Source organism: Hibiscus syriacus, unplaced genomic scaffold, assembly GCF_006381635.1.
Source record: "Hibiscus syriacus cultivar Baekdansim isolate YM2019G1 unplaced genomic scaffold, ASM638163v2 tig00112632_pilon, whole genome shotgun sequence".
Lineage (NCBI taxonomy): Eukaryota > Viridiplantae > Streptophyta > Magnoliopsida > Malvales > Malvaceae > Hibiscus > Hibiscus syriacus.
The window spans coordinates 88,848-103,905 of NW_024063371.1; the positions used below are offsets into that span (position 1 = coordinate 88,848).

Genomic DNA, 15,058 nt, shown 5'->3' on the forward strand with positions numbered 1-15,058 from the left:
AACAACATGAGCTAAATCAGGACGAGTATATACCATCGCATACATCAAGCAACCAACATCATTAGAATACGGAACCTTTGCCATATTTTCAGCTTCCTTATCTGTCTTAGGGCACTGTTCTGATGAGAGCTTAAAGTGATTCGCCAATGGAGTGCTAACTGGTTTCGCGCTGCTCATCGCAAACCTTTCTAGCATTTTCTCAACATAACCCCGTTGAGATAGCCGCAGTTTCCTTGAGTCTCTGTCCCTGCAAATTTCCATTCCAAGAATTTTCTTTGCAGCACCTAAATCTTTCATATCAAATTCCCGACTTAATAAAGTTTTCAAACCGATAACATCATCCATGTTCTTCGCAGCAATCAACATATCATCAACATACAGTAATAGAAAAATAAAAGAACCATCATCAAGGCTCTTAACATAGACACAACAATCATACTCACATCGGTTGTAGCCAATCTTGATCATATAGGAGTCAAACCGTTTATACCACTGTCTCGGAGACTGTTTTAACCCGTACAAAGATTTCTTCAATCTGCAAACTAAATGCTCGTTTCTAGGTTGAGTGAAACCTTCAGGTTGCCGCATGTAGATCTGCTCCTCTAAATCACCATGCAAAAAAGCAGTTTTAACATCCATCTGCTCTAAATGCAAATCCCAACTAGCCACCAATGCAAGTACTGCTCGGATTGAAGTGTGCCTGACCACAGGAGAAAAGATTTCATCATAATCAACTCCTTTCTGCTGTGAAAAACCCTTCGCTACCAAACGAGCCTTGAACTTCTCCCCCTCTTTTCTGTTACTGCTGGTTTCTTCTTATACACCCATTTGCAACCAATCGGCTTCTTACCCTCAGGAAGGGGAACTAACTCCCATGTGCGATTGTGATTCAAAGACTCCATCTCCTCAACCATGGCTGCCATCCACTTGTCGTTTTCCTGACTAGTAACGGCATCATGAAAAGTAACTGGATCATCACTGCTAACAGTAAGTGCAAAAGATACCAAGTCTTCAAAACCCAATCTGTTCGGAGGCTTTATATTCGTCCGTCTCACCCTGTCTCTGGCGAGACTATAATCCTGCAAATCATCTGTAGTGGAACCACCAGAAGTCGGTTGAGAAGTTTCTGGTTTCTCAACTGGAAACTGCTCGAAATCTACCACTGTCGTGTCTTGCTTCTGCTGCAACATAGACTGTTCATCAAAAACGACATCTCTACTAATCACAACTTTCTTCGCAACTGGATCCCAGAACTTGAATCCTTTGACACCTTTCTTGTAACCCAGAAAAATGCACTCTTTCGATTTTGCATCAAGTTTGGATCTCTCATCAGCAGGTACATGCACATAAGCAGGACAACCAAAAATCCGTAAGTTATCAAAACTAACATCATGACCAGTCCATACCTCTTCTGCAACTTTCCCAGCCAGCGATGCCCTTGGCGATCTGTTGATAAGGTAACACGCCATGTTAACAGCCTCAGCCCAGAAGTGTTTGGGAAGCCCCGCATTCAACCGCAAACATCTGGCTCTTTCATTCAACGACATGTTCATTCGTTCCGTAACACCATTCTGTTGTGGTGTCTTGCGCACTGTAAAATGCCTCTGAATCCCATGCTCCTTACAGAATTGTAGGAACTGTGAATCTGTGTACTCCGTACCATTGTCAGACTGCAAACACTTGATTTTTCGTCCTGTTTGGTTTTCTACCTCAGCTTTCCACAGCTTGAACTTCTCAAAAACTTCAGATTTCTGTTTCAAAAAATACACCCAAACTTTCCGTGAAAAATCATCAATAAAAGTAACATAGTACCTAGATCCACCCAAAGACGATGTCGTGGAAGGCCCCCATACATCAGAATGCACATAATCAAGAATCCCTTTAGTTGTGTGCTTCGCAGTCTTGAAACGGACTTTAGTCTGTTTACCAAGAACACAATACTTGCAAAAATCGAGCTTACAGCTTTTGACACCATGCAACAAGTTTCTCTTGTGTAATTCTGCCATACCACGTTCACTAAGATGAGCAAGGCGCATATGCCACAATTTTGTCGTATCATCACAGGACTCAACAGAGTGAACTCCACCTGCAACGGTACTCCCTAACAATCTGTAGATATTCCATGCAGTCATCTTGCCTTTCATCACAGTCAATGCTCCTTTAACAATCCGAATGGTTTCCCTATCCTCGTCAGCCTTAGGGATAAAACCATTCTTGTGCAAAGTGCCCAAGGAAATCAAATTCTTCTTCAAGTCTGGGATATGTCGAACACCACTCAACGTCCGAACGGAGCCATCGTGCATCTTAATTCTGACATCACCAATACCAACAATATTGCAACATCGATCATCACCCAAATAAACCGAACCAGAATTAACCGGCCTGTATGTCGAAAACCATTCCCTATTTGGCGTGATGTGATAAGAACATCCAGAATCAAGAATCCAAGCATCCGTCAATTGTGTCGTTGAAATAGAAAGCATATCACCCTCACTGCAATCAGAAGTATCATCCTCGACCACGTTCACAGACTTGGATGAGCCATCACGCTTCTCATCAGTCTGTTTTTTCAACTTCGGACAGTCTCGCTTCATATGTCCCGCCTCCTTGCACTTGTAACAGTGAATCGTCTTCTTATCCCTGGATTTGGATCTGGAATTCCGCTTCCCGGACCCTGCCTTCTCTGGCTTCCGTCCAAGATCTCGATTACCCTTGACATATAAGCTATCGGCTTGAGAGCTTTCCCCTGCATTCTGCTTCCGCTGGTTGTGAGCCAACAAGGCTGCAGTAATCTCCTCAACGTTGATAGTCTCTTTCCCATAAGTAAGAGTAGTCACCATGTGTTCGTAAGAGGAAGGCAACGAACACAACAGAATCATCGCTCTGTCTTCATCCTCAATTTTCACATCAAGCCGAGCCAGATCAGAAACGATTTGATTGAAGACATTCACGTGTTGCGCCAAATCGTGATCGTCCTGCATCTTCAGCCCATACAGCCGCTGCTTCAGATACAGTTTTGTCGTTAAGGATTTGGACATAAACTGACTTTCCAACTTCCTCCAAATTTCGTCTGGAGACGATAGATGCATGACGTGATACATGACCTCGTCCGCCAAGCATAATCGTATGGTTCCTGCCGCTCGCTGCTGCAATTCTTCCCAATCTTCCTCATCCATCGACGCCGGCTTTGTAGGTCGTAAAGCCTTCAAGATCCCTTGCTGCGCCAATAGATCCTTCACCCTCGTTTGCCATAATCCGAAGTTACCATGACCATCGAATTTCGCGACTTCGAATTTTGCTCCTGACATCTGATACCAATTGTTGACGAAAACGGGTAAAGAAAACGAAAGAACACGAGAATTTTACGAGGTTCGGCAATGTGCTTACGTCCTCGGTGCCTAGGCGGCGCTAGAATTTTATTCAATGATATTTTAGGTCTAGGTTACATCTCTATTTATAATAGAAAACCCTGGTACATAATTACAAAATCAACCCTGTACCGTACCGCGGGGGCTACGCCCCCGCACCCCCAACCCACATAATTTGTAACCCCATAACGAGACTTTCTTTGTAAGGACAGTTGATGTTCGCTTCGCTCACTCCGCTCCATCTCCTGTCCTCTTTACTGGTATATTTATGAGCCATACCTAACACCATGCATGTAAAATTATACAAAATAGAAGTTTACATATAAAATTTGATGTTTCATTGAATTTTATATACAAATTTTAAAATGGGTAAAGTACACAAATGGTCCTTTGACTATAAGACACTACTTTGATTTGTCCATTGACTATTGAAAGTTATAAAATAGTCGCTCAACTATTTATTATGTTCCAAACCGTCATTTTCTGCTAAAAATTTAACAGTCGTCTGAGGTGAACATTAATATGTTGACTATGATAAGGTAGTCATTTGAGATTATGAGATCATATTTATCATATCTCAATCAGTAGGTCATCGTACAACTCATACCACTGTCAAAATTTTAACGAAAAATGACGAGTTTAGAACATAATGAATAGTCATGTGATCATTTTATAACTTTCAATAGTCGAATGACACAACAAAACAATTTCCTATAGTCAGGGGACAATTTTGTAACTTTTAATAGTTAAGGGACTCAATAAAGTATTATTATATAGTTGGGGGATCATTTGTATATTTTACCCTTTTGTAATTTACTCTCTTGTTATTGATGGGGATTAAAATATAATATGTTATAGAAAGGAAATAACTAATATTAATAAAAAAAAATATCTAAGTAATATTTTGTACGTAAAAATGAAAAGTAGAGAACGATGTAGCATTTTTTCTCTCTCCATTGGTTCAACACGTTTTTATGTAATTCAAAACAGCTAATGGCATCTCATATATTTTGGGTTAAGTACATGAATGGTCCCCCGACTTTAGAGTATAGCTTTATCAAGTCTCATAAGACTTTTTTTATTGAGTTAAGGTGATTATAAGTAGTATATGTTCTAAATACTTTAAATCTATAAATACTCAATCACCTTATTGCAGTTGTTGGTGCTCGAATCCACGACCTCTGATGCTCGAACCTATGAACTCTAAGAACAACAACTCATATTTGTCAAAAATAATGAAAAATGTGAAATCTTTCAAGTTACAATCACTAATGACGATGGAATGAGAAAAGTGCTCAATAAGAGGAAACAGTGACACGCACTTGTAGAATGATACAAATCCACTAACCCTAGTCTGGAACTTATTCGGGGTCCAACCTTTTGATTGGTCCACAATTTGGTCCATCTTTTTCATACTTTCTGGTACACTTTTTTTAATAGAACAAGTACGAAAACTGCTATAGAGCATGCATTGCTGACTTTATGCTTTCACCGACGACTTTCCTGATGCATGATGTGTTTGTAAAGAATGAACTTTTGCGTTACGCATGCGAATTTGCTTTGACTTTGCTATTTTTGTTACAATCAAATCTCTTAATTTCCAAGTAGGCCAACAGTAAATAATGGGAAGATGCATGAATATAATACTGTATTTTCTGTATCTCCCCCAATATATATAGTAAGTATATTTGATCCATTAAGTGGCTTTATTGACGTTTTCATCTAGAAATCTCGAGTTCAAACAGTTGCGTATCTAAGATATATATGTATTCTTAATGATTAAGAAAGATTATGAAAATATATTACTTTATAATCATTTTAAGTTATTCGAAAAAAATAAACATCTAAAAAATATTAATTTTAATATTACTTGTGTTGCATGCACCGGCATATGCTATTGTCAGGAATAGATCAAGGGGGTGTTGGGTGTAATCGTACTTCTTAAAATTTTCAATTTTTTTATATTTTTTATTTATTATCCGATTTTACATTTCCTAAAATTTTATAACACTATACCATTTAAAATTTTTAATATAATTATTTAAGTTCGTACGTACATACATTTTTATGTCCATGCATAATTTATTTTTAGGGTTTAGAATACATAAACTATGCTTACCTGTTCCCTCTGTTTAATTATTTAAACCTTGCTCTTACCTTTTCTTCAACATATTAAATAAATAAAGAGGGGTTGGGGGCATTGACTATCACGAACTAAGGCATTTTGGGGCATCCCAGCCCTATTGGAGTCCGATGGGACAAATATTAAGATTCAAATATTAAATTTAAATAAACTCATCAATGGATATTAGTATTAAAAAGAGTATTATTTTTTTAAAGTTTAAAATTTGAATAATTGTGTTTGTAAAGTGTATTATTAATAGATTAAAAAAATAATGAATATATATTGAATTGTAATCACCTCAAACTATTAAAAATATTAAATCTAGGGATGACAGGTACAATTTCGTGGATTTCACACCCCATCCGTTCCAATTGGGGTGGTGATGGGTATAAGTTTAGTGAGTAGTGGGTGGATGTGGATGTAAAAAGTCATACCGGCCTTGGGTAATGGGTTTGAGACATTACCCGTCTCGCATTCGTCCGCCCCACATCCGCCTGCCCACTAACTATTCACCATATAAATTTAGGACCATTATGAATATATGTATAATTTCAGAGATTGTTGTATAAATCTTAGGATTTATAGGACATGACTTATAATTTAACCAAATATTAGGGTATAAGTATTTGTAGAACTGAAAACCGTTGTTTATGTAATCTGTGAGGTTATTGTTAGGCGGGTATGAATGGGTACATACGGGTACGAGATGTGAGATGAGTATCGAAATGGGTAATGGGTATAGGATTGGATTTGAGAATATACTTGCGTGGGCGGGTATGAATTTAAAAATTTGACCTGTCGCGGATGATGAGTAGGTGGTGAATATAAAATTATTAGACGTATATAAAAATGGAGAAATAGGTATCCACACTCATCCCACCCATTTGTCATCCCTAATTAAATCTACATAAAATATCTCCAAATACAACATCTTTTTTTACCTTTATTTTCTCTATAGCCTTTTTGTTCCATTTGTTTGGCAGCTAACGGTACTTTTGCTTCCAAAGGTTCGACCATGATGGCTTCATTGCCTGAATCTCCTTTACCCGAAGGTACCTATTAAGTACCAAATGGAAAAGAAACAGAAACCCATGATCTACTACAATCTGGTATAAAAACCAGAATGTTTTCGCTTTATGTACTAGCAGCAAAAGCAGTATATGTGGCCCAATATTTTTCGGAGTGGATACGCATATGTTACTAATATAAAATTTTTATATGGGACGGATATTAATAAATTTTTAGGGTGAACATTGTCCGTAAAATAAGTAGTTAATCTAAAAAATACTCAAATTTCATAGTTGATACCATCGATTAAATAAATAACTAATCGAAGAAAATTCAGATTTCATGGTGGGGTCACCCAATTGTGGCTCCGCCACTGTATGTGACCTTTGATCCTTAGTTGAGTATCATTCCTTATATGATAAAAGATAACACAACACTTACGTGCACTCTTATCATGTTGCCTACTATTTCTTTCTTGCCAAATGTAGTAATTAAGAGTAATCTAAAGTATACGGATGAGGTAACGTTAAATCGAATAATGAAAATATCATAATATAGAAAAAAGAATTGTTGAGTATTTATATTAAAATATTTATTAAATAAAATAATACAAAAACTCATAAAAAAAAAGAAAAAAGAAATTGAGAAGGAAAAAACATAACAAGAATTATGATAAAATAAGAAAGTCACTTGATCAAAGTAGAACGATATTATCAACACAAAAAAAAAACAAAAAAAACCTAAAATGAGAAACAGAGGGAAACCGAAGTGTCTGGTTTGCCATGTTTGGAAGACGGGAAAAAACTGAAAAAAAAGGATATAAGCAATGTTTTTCATCGTCCATTTCATTTCATTCAATTCTATCTCATCTCTATCTAACTCTTTCCTTGCCACCGCCATTCAATAGCTTTGACGGCAGCATGGAAACAGTTAAGGTAGAAATTTGTCTTAGTTATCCTCCCAAAGTCAACGCACCAGGCTTGATGACATTGCTCTCCAATGTGACCAGACTTGGGAACATCTTGGATTATTCTGCTCCGAGGGTTGAACTCCAGATGATACTCACTTTCGTTCTCACCCAAGCCATTCATTTTGTGCTCAAGCGCCTTCGGATTCCAATATTCATATCTCAGATACTTGTATGTGCATGCGTGCCCTCTCTTACTTTTTTTTTTTTGGTTTTAATACTTCATTCCTAACGTTTTTTTCGGGTGTAAATGCAGGCAGGGATAATGCTGGGTCCTACGGTTTTCAGGCATGATGATCCGCTTATTACGATGTCCGAGAACAGTGTTTCAATTCTGGGTACGGTGGCGAGTTTCGGCTATTTGTTCTTTTTATTCCTAGCTGGGGTGAAGATGGATTTTAGCATGACATACAGATCTGGGAAGAAGGCGCTGTGTATTGGTATCTTAACAGTGTTGGTGCCTTCCTTAGTCTGCTTGTTTATGGCTCATTCCGCTCCGGAGGAAAGACAACGTTACAGGCCAAGAGATGTTTACGTTCTTGCAGTAGCGCATTCAACGATTTCGTTTCCGGTAATTCATAGCCTTCTCAGTGGGCTGAAGCTCCTGAATTCGGAACTCGGTAGGCTTGGCCTATCATCGGCCCTCATAGGTAACATGTTGTCGCTACTTCTATTGACTGTTTCCCAAGGGGTGATTGCAGCACACAGGAAAGGTTTGGAAAGAGCTATTGAGCATCTCAGAGGTGCTATAGTCTTTATTGTTGTACTGGTGTTTTGTTTCCGACCTCTAATGAAGTGGATGGTGAGAAAAATGGCTGCGGGTGGGAAGATAAATAGTGTTTGCCTTTATGCTGCAATCTTGTCGTTCATGGTTGCACATACGGTTACCAGTACTTTACAAATAATGACCCCCTTTGGTCCATTTCTGACGGGATTGGCTATCCAAGATGGACCACCCTTGGGGTCCGCTCTGGTGGAGAAAATGGAGCCTGTTGTTTCAGGGTTTCTCATGCCTGTGTTTGCTTCGACATGCGGCATGAGGATTGATTTTACTTACCTCAACAACGACAGCCCCTTCGCCAAGCACCAAGCACTTACCGCTGTTGTGGCTTTGATTGTCAAATTTGGAGTCTCCTTCCTGTTTCCTTCTTCTGGAAAATCCCCACGAGGGATGCTTTGGCTTTTGCTTTTATAATGATAAGCAAAGGTGTCGTCGAGATGGCTATCTACAGCAACATGTATGATCGCGGGGTATGTTCTTTTTAACTGCTTACGTAAGTTTCACATCCATGAAATATGCATACTCATTATCGGAAAATCGCAGGTTATAACAGCGCCTATCTTCGCTTACATGACCCTCATCATCATTGTGGTAGCGAGCATTGTGCCAATGCTCGTGAAAGCCCTCTACGATCCATCGAGAAAGTATGCAAGTTTCCATAAAAGGAGCATCATGCATTGCAAGTACAACGAGGAGCTTCGCATGCTTAGTTGTGTTCATGTCCCGGCTAATGTCAATTCCATCATCGACATCCTCAGTACCTCGACCAAAGAAAGTCCCATTGCTCTTCATGTGCTTCACCTTATAAAGCTCAGCGGGCGGGCCACTCCACTCTTCATCTCTCATGACAAGAATCAGAACACCCTTTCCAACGACTACTACTCGGAGAACGTTGTCCTCTCGTTTAAACGGTTCGAGCGGGACAACTGGGGAGCCGTATCGGTTAAAGCCTACACCGCGGTGACCCCGACGAATATGATGTACGAGGATATGTAACCTCGCCCTGGACCACCACACATCCTTCGTAATGCTTCCGTTTCACCGCCGGTGGCACTTCGATGGCAGCATCGAATCGGACAACCAAACCATAAGGAGCCTGAACTACAGTATGCTCGAAAAGGCACCGTGCTCGATCGGGATCCTCGTCGAAGGTCGACGCCGTTTAAACCGCTACAACTCACAACCGTCGTCGAACAGCTCTTCATCATATAACATTGCTGTGATATTCTTGGGGGGTAAAGATGATCAGGAGGCTCTTGCTTTAGGTCTACGCATGTCCGAAAACAAAAACGTTCAACTAACTATAATTCATCTCACATCTGGAAACATGATTCTAGCCGATGATACCGAGACAATGGAGGATGAGATAATGCTGAGAAATGTTAAAGAGAATATTCCATGCATAACACACATTGAGAAGCAGGTAAGTGATGGGCCTGAAACTTTAGATTTTCTTCGATTCATCGTGGACAATTACCAGCTTTTCATTGTTGGGAGACGATATAAACGTGAAGATCCCCAGACCATGGGTCTCCATGAATGGACAGAATTTCAAGAGATTGGAATTATAGGGGACCTACTTTCATCTGCTGATTTTGGTGGCAACAACTCCGTGCTGATCGTACAAAATCAACAACGGATTGGTTAAGCCCCTATACGAATCATCGTCTTCTTTGCTCATCATCGCATTCTTCAATTACAACTACAGTTGGACCCTGATAATGCTGATGATACTGCAAACCCCACATTGCATTCCGAGGACTTGCAGGCACTTTGGTTCTTATCCTCGTCCGTTGTGCAACTGATACTGCAAGAATAGTAAAGCAAATATTATATCTCAGAAGTAGAATTTGATAGGTTCGACATTGATGCTGCTCCGCAACAACAATTTTTAAACCAACCACGATATTATAAGATTTGATAGTGTCATTAAATCTTCAGTTATAATTAATTTTTTATTATAGAGATTTTTATATATAATTTATGATTCTGTTTACGATTAGAATTTTGCAAACACAAGTTACTGATCAGTACTTTATTGTTTTAATTTAGGACTTTCACTACAAGGGCTTAATAGATGGTCGAATAATTTTATTTTATTTTCTAAATATAATTTAAGGACATTTGGTATTATTTTAGGTTTAAATCTTAATACTTATACCTTTATATTTTAAATTTAATCTAATTATTTTTATATTTTCCTTCTATGAACATATTGCATATGAGAAATCATAAAAACTATAATTAAATTATTATTATAATAATTAATATTTATTAAAATAAATAAAATTAATTCCAACAATAATTTAACCCAAATATTATTTTTTATCAAAAACAAATATTTCTTTCATATCACAGTGTTAAGCATTGTACTTTCCCTAAAGATCATCTGTCGTTAAAGATAATATTAGAGTCTAAATTTTCGTCACTGTTATTAGTCTTTCTGTGTCAAAACACGTAGTCACAAAAAAATTGAGTAATTGTGACAAAATTCATTAAAGTCGTCACTAATATAATAGTGAAAGAGTTATTGATAATAGTGTCGAACATTCACTAAAAAACCCTTAGTGCAACAATATTGGCGACCACAAAATATACTTTTAATGTCAAATAAATTTATCATATTTTTTTTATAATAATGTCAAACATTTGGTCACAAGAAAATACATAGTATGATAATATTGATGATCATAAAATATATTTTTAATATCAAACAAATTCATCACAATTTATATTAATATGTGTGTTGAATAGATGGTCACATAAAATGAATAATCATGACAATTTTTAGAGTAATTGTCACTAGTATAATAGTGACGGAAGTATTAATGAAAACGAGTGATTATAAAATACATTTTTTTGTATTTAAACTATTTGTTTTCTTAGCCCATTTATTTTATTAAAATTTATTATAAAAATAATATTATATTACGTAAATAGTTTTTTAGAAGATGGCTAGATATATTAAGTTAATGGATAATATTTTATTTAACCTCTCAATTATAATTAAAATTTTTATTTTGATACTTATGAAATATTCTTATGTAATTATTTGAAAAAAATAAAAATAAACTTAAAAATTTATATAAAAATTCATAGTTTATTTTCAAAATTATAAAAAATAAAATTATAGTTGTGAGAATACTTTTATAAATCATAAAATAGTAACAAAACCTTTATATTTCTCATTATTTATATTTTACTATTCTCTATAACAAAATTTAATGATGAATACACCAACATTATTATATACAATAAAAGATAAACATCATCAACATTGATATAAAAATAAATATAACGATAACACCACGTTTGCAAATTGAGTGTGACTTATTTGAGATCGTGAGCATTTATCAATACAAGAGAATTGATTAAGAGTCTTAATTAAGAAAAATTATTAGATGGTCCTAACTCACCATATCATTCGTGCATCCAACCAATATGATCCATCAATCTTATTTTTTCCAAGGTGAATCTCTATCTTTTTCCTACATGTAATAAGAGTGGGTAGTAATTTAAAAGTTACTTTGAGATTGATAGATCTTATTGGTTGAGACCATGAATGGCATGGTGAGCCGATCTATCTAATAATTTCTCCTTAATTAGGAAAAATTGCCTCTGCTTACCACGTCATCCGGCTCTCCTCTTTCCTACACGTAAATAAGGAGTGAATAGTATCTGAAAGTTACTTTGAGATAGATAGATCTTATTGGGTGGACGAAAGATGAGCTCAATAGATCAATAAAATAATATAAAAATTCAAACAAAAAGTAAAATTAAAAAAATTAAAAAAAGAAACAAAGAAAAAGCACAACAACAATTGTGAGAAAACAAAATGAAACCTAAAATGAGAAAGAGAGAAAAACCTTAGTGTCCAGCAATAATATTTGAAAGACAGTAAGTTCGTTGGAACAATTATGGTCCGAGCAAACAACAAGAACTTGTTAGACCAAAATGAACATCCACCTGAATCCAAACAAAAACAGATTTTCGAAACAACAAGAAACTCGATATAAGCAATGATTATCGTCGTCCATCTCATTCAGTTCAATCTCCTCTCTATCTAGCTCTTTTCTTTCCACAGTATCGAAGAAGGCAGCCACGAGGCACGATGAAAACAGTGAAGGAAGAAATCTGTATTAGTTTTCCTCCCAAACTCAACGCACCCGGCATGATGGCATTGCGCTCCGATGTGAAACATGGAAACCTCATGGACTATTCTTCGCCGAGGCTTGAACTCCAGATAATAGTCACTTTCCTTCTCACTCAAGCCATCCATTTGGTGCTCAAGCACCTCCGGTTGCCTACATTCATATCCCAGATTCTTGTATGTGCCTGCAATCTGCATACTCTCTCCTACATCTTTTCTTTTTTCATTGCTAACGTTTTCTGGTGTAAATGCTGGCAGGGATAATACTGAGTCCTATGGTTTTCGATAGTAAATATTCGCTTATCACGGTGTCGGAGGATAGTGTTTCGATTCTGGGTACAGTGGCGAGTTTCGGGTATATTTCCTTTTTATTTCTAACAGGGGTGAAGATGGATTTTAGCATGACATACAGATCCGGGAAGAAGGCGATCTGTATTAGTATCCCAACAGTGTTTGTGCCTTTCATAGTTTGCTTGATTATGGCTAAGTCAGATCAAGAAGAAATGAAACACAACAACGCAATTGAACTTTCCGTTCTTGCTATAACATATTCGGGGACTTCGTTTCCGGTACTACATAGTCTACTCAGAGAGCTGAAGCTCCTGGATTCGGAACCCGGAAGGTTTATCCTATCAACGGCCCTCATAGGTAACATATTGTCACTATTTCTATTGACTATTTGCCAAGGGATGGTTGCAGCGCGAAAATGAGGCAAGGAAAGTGCTATTGCACTTTTCGAAAAAACTATTGCCTTTCTTGTTGTGCTGGTGTTTTGTTTTCGACCTCTGATGAAATGGCTGGTGAGAAAAGCGATTGGGATGGGAAGATAAACGGTGCTTGATATGCTGCGATTCGGGGGTTCATGGTTTCGCAAAAGCTCACCACTGTTTTTAGAATATTGCTTCCCTGTGGTCCATTTCTGACGGGATTGGCTATCCCAGATAGACTACCCTTGGGATCTGCTCTGGTGGAGAAACTGGAGCCTGTTGTTTCAGGGTTCCTTATGCCTTTGTTTGCTTAACCTGCGGCATGAGGATTGATTTTTCTTACCTAAATAACACCCCCCCCTTTGTCAAACATCAAGAACTTTCCCCTTTAATAGTCAAATTTGGAGCCTCCTTCCTTGTTTCCTTCTTCTGTAAAATCCCCACAAGGGATGCTTTGGCGTTTGCTTTTATAATTATAAGCAGAGGTATCGTTCAGATGACTATCTTTTGCAAAATGTATGATCGCGTGGTATGTTCTTTTTGACTCCTCCTTGTGTATGGTTTACGTAAATTTCACTGCAATATTCTTGCTTATTGTCGAAAAATTGCAGGTTATAACAGCGCCTTTGTTCGCTCACATGATTCTCATCGTCATTGTGGTCGCAAGCATTGTGCCAATGCTCGTGAAAGCCCTCTACGATCCATCGAGAAAGTACGCAAGTTACCATAAAAGGAGCACCTTGCATTGCAAGCATAACCAGGAGCTTCGCATGATTAGTTGTATTCATGTCCCGGGTAATGTCAATTCCATCATTGACATCCTCAGTACCTCCACCACAGAAAGTCCCATTGCTCTTCATGTGCTTCACCTTATAAAGCTCAGTGGGCAAGCCACTCCACTCTTCATCTCTCATGACATGAATCGGCACACCCTTTCCAACGACTCGTACTCGGAGAACGTCATCCTCTCATTCCAATGGTTCGAGCGTGAAAACTGGAGAGCCGTAACGGTGAAAGTTCACCGCGTTGTCCCCGGCGAATATGATGCATGAGGATATATGTAACCTCGCCCTGGACCACCATACATCCTTTATAGTGCTTCCATTTCACCGCTAATGGCACTTCGATGGCAGCATCGAATCGGAAGACCAAACCATAAGGAGCCTGAACTACAGCATGCTCGGAAAGGCACCGTGCTCGATCGGGATCCTGGTCGAAGGTCGACGCCATTTAAACCGCTCCAACTCTGTACAGTCGTACTCGTTTGACAGCTCTCCATCATATAACATCGCTATGATATTCTTGGGGGTAAAGATGATCAGGAGCCTCTTGCTTTAGGCATAAGCATGTCCGAAAACGAAAACGTTCAACTAACAGTAATTCAACTCACGGCTGGAAACAGGATTCATCTGGCTGATGTTACCGAGACAATGCAGGATGAGTGAGAAATGTTAAAGAACGTTGTTCATACATAATAAACATTGAGAAGCAGGTAAATGATGGGCCTGAAACTTTAGAATTTCTTCGATCCATTGTGGATAATTACCAGTTTTCATTGTGGGAAGACGATACAACTGTGAAGATCCCCAGACCGCCGGCCTCCATGAATGGACTGAATTTCAAGAGATTGGAATTATAGGGGACCTACTTTCATCTGCTGATTTTGGTGGCAACAATTCTGTGCTGGTTCTACTAAAATAACCATAGGTTGATGATGATTAAGCCCCAATACCAATTCATTGGTATAACTCTGTCTAATTGATTGTCACCCTACAACTGTCCACCTAGAACTAGAGATTGTCAAATGGGTGGGGTTCGAATTTAATGGAAGGGTTGTTTTTATATTTATACTATTTGCAATTTAGATTTTGGGAAATGTACATAAATGGTCCCCTGCCTATAGGATTTTGCTTTATTAAGTCCCTTAACTATTAAAATTACAAAATTATCCT

General features: G+C 37.9%; 2 pseudogenes; both read left to right on the top strand.

Annotated features, from left to right (window-relative positions):
• The first annotated feature begins 7,421 nt into the window (after positions 1–7,421).
• On the top strand, positions 7,422–9,923 carry LOC120182118 (annotated as a pseudogene).
• A 2,349-nt stretch (positions 9,924–12,272) lies between these two features.
• LOC120182119 lies at positions 12,273–14,807 on the top strand (annotated as a pseudogene).
• The last annotated feature ends 251 nt before the right edge of the window (positions 14,808–15,058 follow it).